Below are 13,560 nucleotides of genomic sequence, written 5' to 3'. Positions count from 1 at the left end.
TACAGATTTAGTATTAAGAAAGTTTTTTTTTTAAGTTGGTAGCTTGCAAGTGAAAAAACACCATCTGCCATTAGGATCACAGTTGTGCTTCCTTACAATACCATCAAATTATTTTTAACTATTATTGCAACTCCTCTAGAAGCTCTACTATCCCCAGCAGCTACAATGTGTTTCACACACTTTTTTTCATATCTTTCTCCCATTGATCTTTTAACATATGTGTTTCTTGGATAAAGGTTATCTCTGCCTTAGATTTAAATATTAAGTGCATTATTAGATTCTTTTTTTTTTCTTATTTTGTAGTCCCTTCACATTCCATGAATCTACAGAAACCATCAGAATTATTTAACATCAAGCTTGTGTGTTTCTGTTTTAGTATACAGACATAAAGACAAGTGCAGTTTTAATGTCATTTTAGGAATATTAGTGCAAAGCCATAATAAGGATATAAATAAATTCCCTTTCAGATCCCCCCTCGTGCTTACCCACACTAGCCCACTAGCTGAAAGAGAAATATAAAAAACATTTACAACTATAATACAAACAAAACCTGTCATTCTAAGTCCCAGCAAGAAAATACTACAACACACTTAACAGCATTGTCCAAGAACTAGAAACTGAATACACAAGAAAAAGAAAACATTTAGTTACTAACCCTCTTATGTATACAACCTGTGCATTCTATATAATGCCACTATCTGAAAGACACATATCTAACCTTGCAGAACAGCTTTATAATTGTATATTCAGACAGGCATAGCATAACATTTCTTTTTCTAGCTTACATAGGCAACAAATAAAATACAAGAAAACAATGTAGTTACTTAAAACATTGTTAAAGATAGGAGGTTATAAAAATGTTAGCATGCAATTTGTGCTCCAGCTTAACTTATTACAACACACGTTGTAGTTTACTTTAAATAAAACAGCAGTCAAGTTTAGAAAAATCATATCCAGCATCATATTAAGTAAATAGTGATAACTACTAGTCTCTTTTTTTCTTTGTTTCAATGACATCTAATACTAAGCAACTGACCAAAGAGCTTACTTATTTTACATTTATGCAGTTTTTGAAAGATATTGTATTTTAACACTTGACAATTTCATTTTAAATTTGAGCTGGGTTTACCTTCCGATCACCTTTTGGGTGATTTTCTTCACTTGTTGGTTCTTAAAATACCAGTCTGAGGTTTCCTACAATGTATAAGCTTTATTTTCGTTTCCTTATGCAAACGTGGACTTCTAGAAGTATTTTAGCCTTAGAGAGACACTGTAGACAAACCTTTGACCTCAAATATGCTTTTCTTTTCCTGCTTTATGGTCACAAAGAATTATGGGCATTGTAGTTTGCTCGCGACAGTGCGGAGGTACTCTAGGGCCTTAATTTAGAATATCCAGATGGATTACAAAGGAATCAAGAGTTTTAAGGTAATTTAAGTGATTTACCTTGTCATGTGATGCAGAAGCTGCAGTGGTGCAGTGGTAGCATTGTCGCCTCACAGCAAGAGGTTTTCCTGTTCGATTCTCGGCTGGAGTGCCTTCTGTGTGGAGTCTGCATATCCTCCCCGTGGTCGAGTGGCATTTGAAAGACATGCGTGAATGTTCATGCTTTCATTAAAGGTTGGATGTCAAGCTGGCACCTCAGCACCATAAAAATCTACTGCTAATCATTAGTGGACCAGAGTTCCGTAACTGGGAAAAGACGAAAGAAGAACAAAAAAAACAACCTTGTCATGTGATGCATTTAGCAGCTACAGTTGTTCAAAATGGTTTACTTCTTTGACATTTGGAGTATTTACAGTATTGATACAATTTTTATCTTTATTTCTTTGGTAATTGTTTAAAGGCTTTAAGAAAAGCCATTTTTGCTTCTTCATTGGTTTTTATTGCATAATTTAATCCATTATGTTGAAAATGTAGAGTCGCTGGATATTTCATTTGGAACCTGATGTTTTTGCTAACAAGATAGTTGCAGAAAGGTGACAGGGCTTGTCTGAGCTGTTTAATTTGTATAGGCAGGTCCTGAGCAAAAGTTATTTTACAGCCATTCCATATAATGAATTTTCTTTTTTTTTTTGCAGATTGTATTATTAATTGTGCATGTGCAGCATTCAGAATTCTTCCATTTATTTGTCTTGGGACATCCAGAATTTGAGATTTTCTTAACGCTCTGTGTATTCTTTCTATGACTATTGTTTGAGATAGTTCTTTGTTTTCTAGAAGAGAGTCAAATATGTCTTTTGCCACAGTATTTAGCTGTGATTGCTCCTATTTTTCTGGATGCCTCTGATCACTACATTATTTCTTCTTGCTCTAGCTTCTAAATCAGTCAGTTTTTGTTGCAGTTCTTTGACTGAATTTTCAGTACTGGTATTGGCTTTCTGCATGTCTTCTATTTTTGTTTCATTACACAGTATTCTGGCTTCATTTTTGTCTAGTCTAGTCAAAATTTGGTCTAAGTTATTTCCAAATGCTGTAAGTTTTGAAGAAAAAGATTGTATTTCTGTTTGCAGAGGTAACAAGGCTGCTTTCAAATCCTCCATGTCAAAAGATTGCTCATTTTTTGTGTTTGAGTGCTGTTTAGCAGTTTCAGCCTGTGTTTTAGTAGTTTTCTGCCTCTTGGTAGTAACTTCTTTTTCAGGAGTTGTTATTAAAGATAAGTCTTGTCTTTGATGAATGTGTTTCCATTTGTTCCATTTTTTTTTATTAAGTAAAACAAGATTTTTCTTTTACTTTCCTTTTGTAGTTCCCAGTTAGTGTTTTCAGGACCAGCACATGTACAGGACACACTGTTTAGTCACCACACAGAGCTCAGGTGTGTATTTCTTGTTATTTTTAGATCAGATGTTGGAGAAAATTGTCTCTCTTTAGGAAATAGTTCTTCAAAGGTGATGCCTTTCTGTATATTTTTGCAGCAATGGTATCCATAGATGGGGTTAGATTCTTAGCTAGTACTTGGAACAAGCTGTAGTATGTGCTATCTAGCTGGTGACCATCTTAGAATGCATAAATGTGTTTCTAAAATCCAAAAACATTTTCTGTTTAAATGCCTTTATCCAACTCATCCATGACCCACTTATAGATTTTTAATAACTCAGTTTGACAAGACATTACTTCTACAAAGCATGGATATTCAAATCCTGAATCAAGTTCATATTCATGAACACCACCAATGCCCAACTCAGAACTTCTCTCTCAGTATTCATTGACTAATGTGAGGCCAACAAAGCTGTAGTTCCCTGGGCAGGTCATAATCCTACCCTTATATATAGGTACCACCACAACATTTCTCAACTCTGACCCAGCAATTTCTCTATAATCAGTGATATACTGAATACCTCTGTTAGAAGAATTGCCATTGCTACAGTTAAGTGATTTCACCCAGTTTACTCTCAGGGCTTTACCAACTGTTAGTTTTTCTGAACTCTTGCTGTACCATTTTAGTATCAATAGATGCACCAATTGCTGGAAGTCTACTTTTATGTTCACTCATGAACAATTGAATTATTCATTCATATTTCTACGTTTTCCCCATTCTCAGTAATGTCCCTCTCAGTAAACAATTTAAGTAGCTCTCTCACACATTCTTTTTCTTTCCAACAATATAGTTAACCCATCTTATTCTGTCTCTGGAGTTCTATAGCCGAATCTTTTCCCACTTTTGCGATTTTGACTTGCCTTGTTTTCTTCTCTGTACTGCAGTCATTCAGACTCCACCTACATCCTACACACTTCTTCTTCTTTATGATTAGCTTCCTAAGTAATGTATTAAACCAAAAAGGTTTTATTTACTATTTTTCCATCACACATCTTACTCTTTTTTTTGTCCAGTTTGACTTTTATGCCAACTCTAATTCTCACTCACCTTTTACTGGCTCCTTATTCCCCTCTTCTGCTCTAGCTAACTATTCATTATTCTGACTAATATTGTGAAATTCACCTTGTTTTAATTCATTGCTACAGCTGATCCACCCGTAATTCTTATAACTTGACTCATACCATTACAAGGTCACTGTCTGCCAGTGGTGCTCGAACCTCCATCTTGCCCACATCATCACACTTACTCACCATCACATCTCTGATTCTCATAATTATAGTACATGATTTGCTTGAAAAACCTCTTTCCATCATCTAGCAAACATTCTTCCTTCTCCGTGCTGGAACTTGCAGTACTCCAGTCTGCTACTGGTAAATCCAAATTTCCATCATCATTAGGTTTTTTTCTTCCCGTTTCAACTCTTTGTTCTCCAGACCAACAACTCTTAATACCTCATTTCTGTTTGCAGTGACCTGTGCATGGTATCACTCTACTAATTTGACCCTTCATCTCCTCAATTTCATATGCCAAAATTACTCACCCAATCCATTTCTCTATTTCTCTTTAATTGACCCACCCCTTTCCTCTTTTTCTTCTTCCAAACATTATCTAATCCAGATCCTTAAATATACTGCTAGCTTCTACCCTGATGGGTCATTCCATTTCTTCTAAACTCATTCTATTCAGGTATTTTCGTGTTACACCATTTTATATTTTAAGTCATGTCCCTGTAACGCCAGATAGATCAATATCCTCTCTGACTCAAAGTCATTGCTAAATCTCCCATCTTTATTCACCTACCACTTCATCAGGCATTCTGTAGCAATTGCTGTAGCACACATAAGTGATATCAGCACTAGACATTCTATACGGAAACAGCTCCAGTACTTAGTAATGATGACCATCCCTCCTGGCATGTCTAAAAGTCATTTCCCTATGATTTCTCTTATTAATCTGGTGAACTTGGGTGTTCTGAGGCAGTGTAGCAACTGCCTTGTGTACACAGACAACGCTCTCCTCTTACCTCCCAACACTCAGATTTGTGAGAGATGCACTTATAAGCCATGTACTCTCCAGCCAAGACCAGAATAACTGGTCAAAAGAAGAAGTTCAACACCTGCACTACACCACATGGAACAGATAGCCCGCCAGAACACCCACCACCACAGCCCTCACAAAAAACACAAACTACAGAGACCTCCAAGGCAGAAATGCACTTGACCACCACAACACAGCACAAACCACAAGACACATAGCTCACCTACCCAGTGTACCCCTCAACCTAAGCCCCTAAGGCAAAATATCTTGCCCAATAGAATAATCATAGGTGACTCAATAGTGAGACACCGTGATGTCACACTCACTAGGTTGAATAAGGAGAAGGTAACAGTCAGCTGTCTATCAGGTGCCAGAATCTGACACATAACACACGCACTCAGGTCATTCCACAACAAGTACAAGTATGACTCTGTCATTGTCCATGTGAGTGTGAATGACCTGAGATACACCTCCCTGGACTACATGAAAAGAAACATGGTGGAGCTCTTGGATTATGTGTCCCAGACAGGTATGACCCTAGCCCTGAGCAGCATCCTACTATAGCCCAGAATGATACCGCAGTACAAACAGAAAATGATTGACTTCAACAATTGGCTAAGTTTCTGGTGTCATTCTAAGGGGATCCAGTATCTGTCTGCTTGGGATGACATGACTGACAGGCCTTGATGCTTTGCCAGAGATGGCCTGCATCTGTCACCCCTGGGTTTCTGGGTACTGGCTAAGGCTCTTGCCACCCCTACAGTCCCTTTTTAGGCAGTGTTCCAAAGACAACATTACCACCATAACAGCTATAAATAAATGCAATCTGAGGGTCATGCCGCTCAACACTAGAAGTCTAAATCTCAAGATGCAGTCATTCGAAGCACTCCTCAAAATGGATATTATCAACATTTGTGCTGTAACAGAGACCTGGTTTAAAGTGGCAGAAAGCAGCCCTGCACTACCAGGCTATAACCTATTCCACACCTTTCATCCCTAGAACATGGACTGAAGCTCCAAAGGTGGTGGTGTCTCTATATTCATAAAGGATATGCACACCTCCAGACTAGTATCCCAGCATAATGCATCTGAGATACTCCAGGTACAACTAACATTGGGTAAGATGGCGATTCAGGTTGTACCCTGCTATAGGTCCCCCATGTCCCAAGACTCTCACTCCACATTCCTAAGCACCCATGAAACTATTAAGATCCAACCAAACACTCTCATATTAGGTGACTTCAACTACCCCTCCATCAACTTGGAAAACTACTCATACACCAATGCACTGGTTGAATGCTTCCTGGAATTCATCACTTCCAATGGCCTGGACCAGCTCATTCTTACCCCCACTAGAGGAAGCAACATCCATGACATGGTTATTACTAACATGGGCAACCATTGCTCTACACCAGTAGTCAATTCCTCCCTAGTTAGATCTGAACACAAACTAATTACCATGAAAATCCACATCTCACCCACACCACCAGCAAAGGTAACCACCATGAAAAACTTCTCCAAAGCTGACTTTGGGCTCATAAAAACAGAGGTGGCTAACTTCATGGCATCCATGGAAATGGAAAATAGGTGCACGACCACCAAATCATACACCAATGCACTGTATGAACACGTACATAAATGCATGGAACTTACCATACCCAACAGAACCAAGACTCACTCCTCCAAAAAAAGGAAGCCAATCTGGTGGTCAAATACTACCAAAGCACCTAGCACAAAGCATGTGCCTTTTTGTTGTTATTTAGCCAATCTGGTGGTCCCTATTAATAAACTCTACAACAGAAGGAAGAAACTGTTGCAGAAAAATGTGAAGTCCTAAGACTGGAAAAATTCCCTTATTATCCTCAACAAAATGTTGAGATCCCTCATCAAAACCTCCAAAGCCAGCTATGAAGGCAGAATTGTGGCAGACACTAAAAACAACCACAAAGCCTTCTGTAGTTATATCAAGAATCTCCACTGCAATACCCAGATTTGCTCTGAGTTACTGCACAATGGTACCTCCTGTACTGAACCAACAGATATTGCCAACATACTGGCCTACAGATTCAGTGCCAGCTTTACACCCCCCCCCCCAAGGACCAATCTCAATACCGGAAGAATGCCAGGTGCCCAGCATTACTGCAGCACAGGTTAAAGCTGCAATATCCAAAGCCAAGAATACAGCTTCTATGGGACCCAACAATATCCCTGGCTGTGTTCTACATGAATTAAAAAGTGAACTGGCACCACATCTGTGTGCCCTGTTCACTCACAGCCTCACCTCAGGCTTTGCCCCTACCAAATGGTGCACTGCTACAGTCATCTCTCTCCATAAAGGAAGAGTGACTACAGACCCTGGAAATTATCACCCCATTAGCCTGATGAGTCTGATATGCAAGGCTATGGAGCGCATCATCATGGACCTAATTAACAAGGATATAGGGAATTTCCAAACTCTATAGCCCATGCACTTTGGTTTTGTGAAAGGTAGATCATGCCTGATCCACCTGGTTGACTTCTTTGAGTCAGTCACCAGAGCTGTGGATAAGGGTAAGGCAGATCATGCAGCCTACCTCGATCTGGCCAAAGCCTTTGAAACCATTCCTCACTCAGGAATTATTGATAAACTCACCAAACTAGGCATCAACCCTTATATCATTAAGTGGGTTGCAAACTGGCTCACAGATAGAACCTACAGTGTGAAAGCAGCAGACTCCAAGTCAGACTGCTGATCAGTCATGAGTTGGGTCCCACAGGGATTGGTCCTGGATTCTCTCCTGTTTGGCAACTACTTCTCAGAAGTCCAGGCCAACATGGAGGGACTCTGGCTGACCAAGTTTGCAAACAACTGCAAGCTGGGAGCCATTATTAACTCCCCAAGTGAGGCAGACATCTTAATACCAAAACATATGTCATCATCTGCTTTGGGAAAAAATCAGTTCCCACTAATTACCACATTGATGGGAGCCCACTGAACATTGAAGGCATTATAAGAGATCTGGGGACACAGGTTGACAGCATCCTCTTCTTTGACCACCACATTCCCACTGTGGTCAGAAAGTACTTCTATGTGGCACATCCTATTACCAAGGGTTTTGCATCCAGGAAGAAAGAGGTCATAATTTCTCTCTACTCTTCTCTCGTTAGACCAATCATACAGTATAATGCCCAATTTGGCATGTACCTCACTAGACACCTGCAACAGCTGGAGAGACCACAAAAGTACCTCACAAAGAGGATCTTAGGCCTTAGACACATGTCCTACATGGACAGATTAAAAAAACTCCAGCTATTCTCTGTCTCATATCATTTACTAAGAGACGATCTCTGCTTGACTTACAAAGCCATGTCTGACCCAGCTCTGTTAGAAATGCTACATCTAAAGAAATCCCAATCCCTCCACACTACATGCTCCAGAGACCTCAACCTCATTACCACAATCAACAGAACATGCTGGAAGGACAGGTTCATAACCCAGAGACTGCCCATACTCTGGAATAGACTTCCCATACATGTCAAGCAGAGCACCTCACTGGCCTTCTTCATGAGAAATCTTGATGAGTGGATGGGAAATAGAAAGTTCGCCCTGGGGATCACTCCAGTGGCTCTACTTGATAGAAGCACTGAGAACTAACATCAGGTGGCACAATGCCAGGGCACTTCTATAGGCTAGGCTTGTAAAGGCTTCAGGGCCATTAGCCTGGTACTGACCTATGACCCTAACTTAGAACCCAGGTTCTTATCATTTTCACCATTACCTGTACCATTTTAGCACTTCGTTTCCAACACCTTTGGGGTTGCGTAACGTAAACAAATCTAAGACTGGGTCACCACTGTGATGGGCAGAAAGTACCCAGTAGATGTAATGCAAATTGACTTCAAAAATGGTTTTAATGTTGTGCCTCAAATGAGACTGGTGAAGAAAATGAAAGGGTGAAGATACAGTATAGTAAGGTGATTAGAAAGTTAACTAACCAGAACAAACAGTAAGTAGTGAAGTACTATCTGTATTAAAGTTGACAAGTTCTGTTTAGCATAGGTGCATCAGATGTCAATGTGACACCGAAAGGGTAGGTCAAATTCTCCAGTAACACCAAGACATGGGGGGTGGGATCGCTGACATTCTGACAGTAGGGTCAGTCCAGGAAGATCTGATGAGCCTTATAAAGGGATCAAGTAAGTGGCAGCTGGAGTTTGGTATAAATATTAGCAGTCTTAGCTGAAATCAAAACCTCTGTCACAGCACAGTAAAAAAGTTATCTTCATTAAAAAAGCAGTCAGGACACATTCCATTTCAGTGAATCAAGTAAACTGAAAATACACTAATAGTTCCTTTAAATAAGATATGAGGTTTACCAGAAAAAAATATTAATGTATCATGATCTGAGCTTTTTAACACTAGTGCAGCCTTATAGTCATGTTCAGCATTGTGTTGTCATTCAGGAACAAAATGTACTTCTCACCCTTGCTCATGAAACTATTATGTTTTAACAACTATGGATAAGGAAATAAAAGATTTATGAAAATGTTTTGAAATAATAGACAGAATTCTGTTCAGATGTGTTTTTTCTGTTTCTTTTTGTTTTTTTTTTTAATGAGAATTATATGTTACTTAGTGTTAGATCACTGTCAGCTAGTTGTAAAGTATCAGCCAAGCCTGAGGGGTTTAACCTGGCACTGAAAAGACAGAGAGGGTTGTTCTATATCTTCAGTGAGAGGAGAAGAGGGGAGAACCAGTTCTTAACTCAGTTACTATGACGTGTGACATAATACGTGGACACAATAGAATGTTGAGACCCATACAGCATGCATGCACATAAATTGGTATTAATACCTGCAGTGTCCTCAAGAGCAGGAAATGAAAGCAATGGTCACGTTTCATGATGCTGAACCCTAACATTTTTAAACTTCCCTTGCCTGACACTTCTAAACATAGGTAAATCTTCAGGAATACCCCTGTACTATCTCATCTGAGAAGCACACTGCAAATGTCCTTGTAGACAAATGGTTATCATTTTTGAGAGATGGAATTCATTATCCAGTCAGCTGGTGATAAGATAACCAGTAGAAAGAGTTTAACATGCATTCACTGATATCTTTCACATATCTAAACAGTCTCCTTCGACCACTGTTGTTCCAATGCATTCAAGTGCTTGGAGGTATTTTGCATCATCTTTCCTCTTGTTAGTAGCAGGGGCAAAGGTCAAGGATCTGTAATGTTTTCCCCAAGTGAAGTATGTATCTGGGGGGTGAATAGTATGTATAACAGCTCTAAAGGAGCAAAAGAATACCTGATAACCAACCACATCAGTAGCATAAAAAAACATTTTAATAACCTGAAAACCGATGTAGTGAGTGAGTGAAGTTGCAAGACCTTATGATTCTGGGACTCTCAGTCTTTGTTTATGAGCTGTTTTCCATAGACATAAGTAAGTAAAGCCCTCAGTCAATCAGATGAAATAATCAGTCAGTGTCAGTCCAAATCTGTGACATTTTCTCTTGCACATAGTTCAAAGCCTTGGCAAGACTTCAAAAGTGGGCAGTCACAGATCCCAAAGAGTAACACAAAAACTAAATGAATGTGTAGAATTCAGACAGCATACAAGGCCAACTTGTAAAAAAAAAAAAAAACATTTTCTTAGTAATTACCCTACTAGAGCCAAGCATGTGTTAGTAGGGTCAAAATTAAATAGCTTAATAATGTTAGACGATGCAAGCCAGCCATCTGCAGCTATGGTTATTAAATGAGTTGAGAGCAATATGTTAACGTGGGCACTGTACAGTTCTCCTAAATAATGAAAGATGTCAAGCCATCACCCCCTTTATTTAGTGTCTGCAGCCTGTTATCTAATCTAATTAATATGATCAGCTTCATGTAAATGTCTGACATGAATCTAAAAAGATAGCACTCCTCAGTTAGCAAGGATTGCTCACCCCATCTGATCTACACATTTCACCTACATGCATTTACACTTAACATTTCCTTTCTAAAATATTTAAGACTTCTTATAATAGGTGAATTTCTTAAAACTTAGTTTCTGGCTCAGAACATATTTTATACTTTGTACATTAAATTCGGAGAAAAACAAACTGAAATGTTCATGTTTTAAAAGTATATAATTAGAGAAGTATGAACAGTCCATTTTAGTGAAAATTCCTGTTCAATGCAAATTCATCAACACATTCATAAATTTCATTATTAAAGTACTAAATAGTTGTATTAATTGTATTTTATTGCTCTGTGCAGCTATTTTCATTGTCTCCAAACATCAATCTGCAACATTTGAAAAGTTCTCAGGGACATCCCTAATTAAATCTGAAGAAGTCACTTGCGTCCCTGACAGCAGCAGCTGTGTTTGTTGAAAATGAACTGCATGCTCTGCAACAAGGAATATCAAATACTGAAGGACAACTAAGAATGTTTTTGGCTCCAGCATGTTTTATTATGCTATAGTAATACTTCTGCTTTACTTTTGATGGTATTATATCATTCACTGTACGGCCCAAAACAGTACAGTAGGTGCAACTATTCTAACATAGCTGTTGTTTTTTTTTTAGCCTTGCTTTTGATAGTATTATATCATTAACTGTATGGTCCCAAAATGGCAGAGTAGCTGCAACCATTCTGACATAACCGTCTTTTTTAAGCCAATGCTTCTTCTTACAAATCCATTTTTGTACTCATGATATGATGTCATTTTGCTCTTCTTTGTGTCCGGGCCTGCCATCACAGGTTTGAAAATGCAATACCTTAAGGCCTGCCATTCTCTGGAGAGCTTCCAGGACAGCCGTTACTGGATTTTTTTTAAATGACATTCCTTTATTTTTGTTAATTAAAAACTATTACACAGTGTTGTATAACATTAGCATGTTTATTCGGGAGTATCTGTCAAACTGAAATAAGAGCGCAGGCCTGTATACACTCATTCACTCATTGCACACATACAGAGACGTTTACAATGATGGGGTCATAACAGCAATGCACAACAGCATTAAAACATAGCAGGTAGCTTACCTGAAAACCTGTCTCAGAGCTTTTGAGACTTGAAGACTGTTAAGGATGCTATATTCATGTTTATAAAATGTTTATAAAAACATAAAACAAGACCAGTGCCAATGGCATAGAGGGATAAAGCCAGATTATGATATATACACAAAATGCTCTCATAGGAAGTTTAATTGTGAGAGCACAAACTCCCCGATATCCGCTTAAATGTTGCCCACCCAGATACCTCTCAACTGTCCTGATTTTTGCAGAATGTCCAGATTTTTGCCTCATATTTTTAGTCTATTCCTCATGAAATTTGTGGTTTTCTGACACATCACTGATGATCGCTGAGGAATTAAGTCCCTAAATAATGATACACATTTGAATTTCAGACTTTATAACCTTCAAAAATGCATAGGTTCATGGGTTCATACTAGGCTATCTGCCCTAGGGCATTTATAAGCCTAGCCAGAGTGTGTTTGGCTTTCGCCACCCATTTTAAATTAATTTTGCTATGCCTTTTTTTGAGGTTAGTATACTGTGCCTCTGTCTAACAGTGACACAGAAGTAATAGCCGGGGTAAACCTACGATCTCCCATCCACTCATCAAGATTCCTCTTGAAGAGAGTCAATGTGGGACTCTGCCTAACCTGGACTGGGATTTTATTCCAGAGTGAAGGGAGCCTCTGGGTTATGAATCTGTCCCTCCAGCATGTTAACACAAAACCTGTCACTCTAGCAACTTTCTAATTTAATAAGAGCAATATTTAAAATCTGCCCCTATTTTTGGGCCTTTGTCCTCTCATTATTCTAGGGTTGTCCAGATTTCTTGCTCTAAAGGTTGAGAAGCATAGGTTGATCTGGGGATTCATCCGTTACTAAGAAACAAATGGGAAAAGTCTTTTAGGGTGTGAATGGCATTTTTCAAGGCAGAGGAGAAACCATATTAAAAAACTCATAAACAATGAACACATATGGTTTAAGACACAGTATTCCTTTATCAATGAAATATTCATGAATTTATGTAAGTGATATCCCCTGCCCTACTTACAGATTGTCATAGGTGTAAACTTTCCATCAGAGTTTTTTTTAATTAAATAGACTCCGAACCACATACCTAAAGCTGAAGCTACTGAAATATTTTTAACATATGTTTATAAAAGTAAATATTAATTATTTAAAATATACTCAAAATGTAGTAACTGCATCTTGCTGACAGTATTTGCTTTTGCACAAGACCTGACAGAAACTTCCTAATGACCGCAGGAATATACTCTTCCATATAATGCTTTCAAAATAAATAACACATGTTCTAGTCTTGTATAAAACATGTCACAGTAACATGTAATGCATCAGTGTAAAATTTATAAGTCTTTTTGGGGGGTTCAGCTTAAGCTGTAAGTTACAAAGCCATGTTTCAGTGGCTGTTAAAGATTCCTAAGTAAATTTTTGGAGATGTGCCAGATTGTCTGATTGCATATGCAAGTGTCAGGGGCACAACAGGTATCAAACTTGCCTTTCATGCAGAAGGCTATGGGTTGTAGTCCCACACCAGGTAGAGCAATTGCTGACACTTCAGAATAGCATAAGTGAGTGCTATCCTGTGGATTAGATGTTAAACTGAGGCCCAATCTGCTTGGGGTGGTGACAGCTTGGGTGGATGTAAAGATCCCACAGCACCTCTCAAAACCACTGTAGGAAGTTCCTTGACGCCCTA

The sequence above is a fragment of the Protopterus annectens genome, chromosome 13.part0 (genome assembly GCF_019279795.1).
Source record: "Protopterus annectens isolate FY-2018-M chromosome 13.part0, PAN1.0, whole genome shotgun sequence".
NCBI lineage: Eukaryota > Metazoa > Chordata > Ceratodontiformes > Protopteridae > Protopterus > Protopterus annectens.
This window is presented reverse-complemented; position numbering follows the sequence as displayed.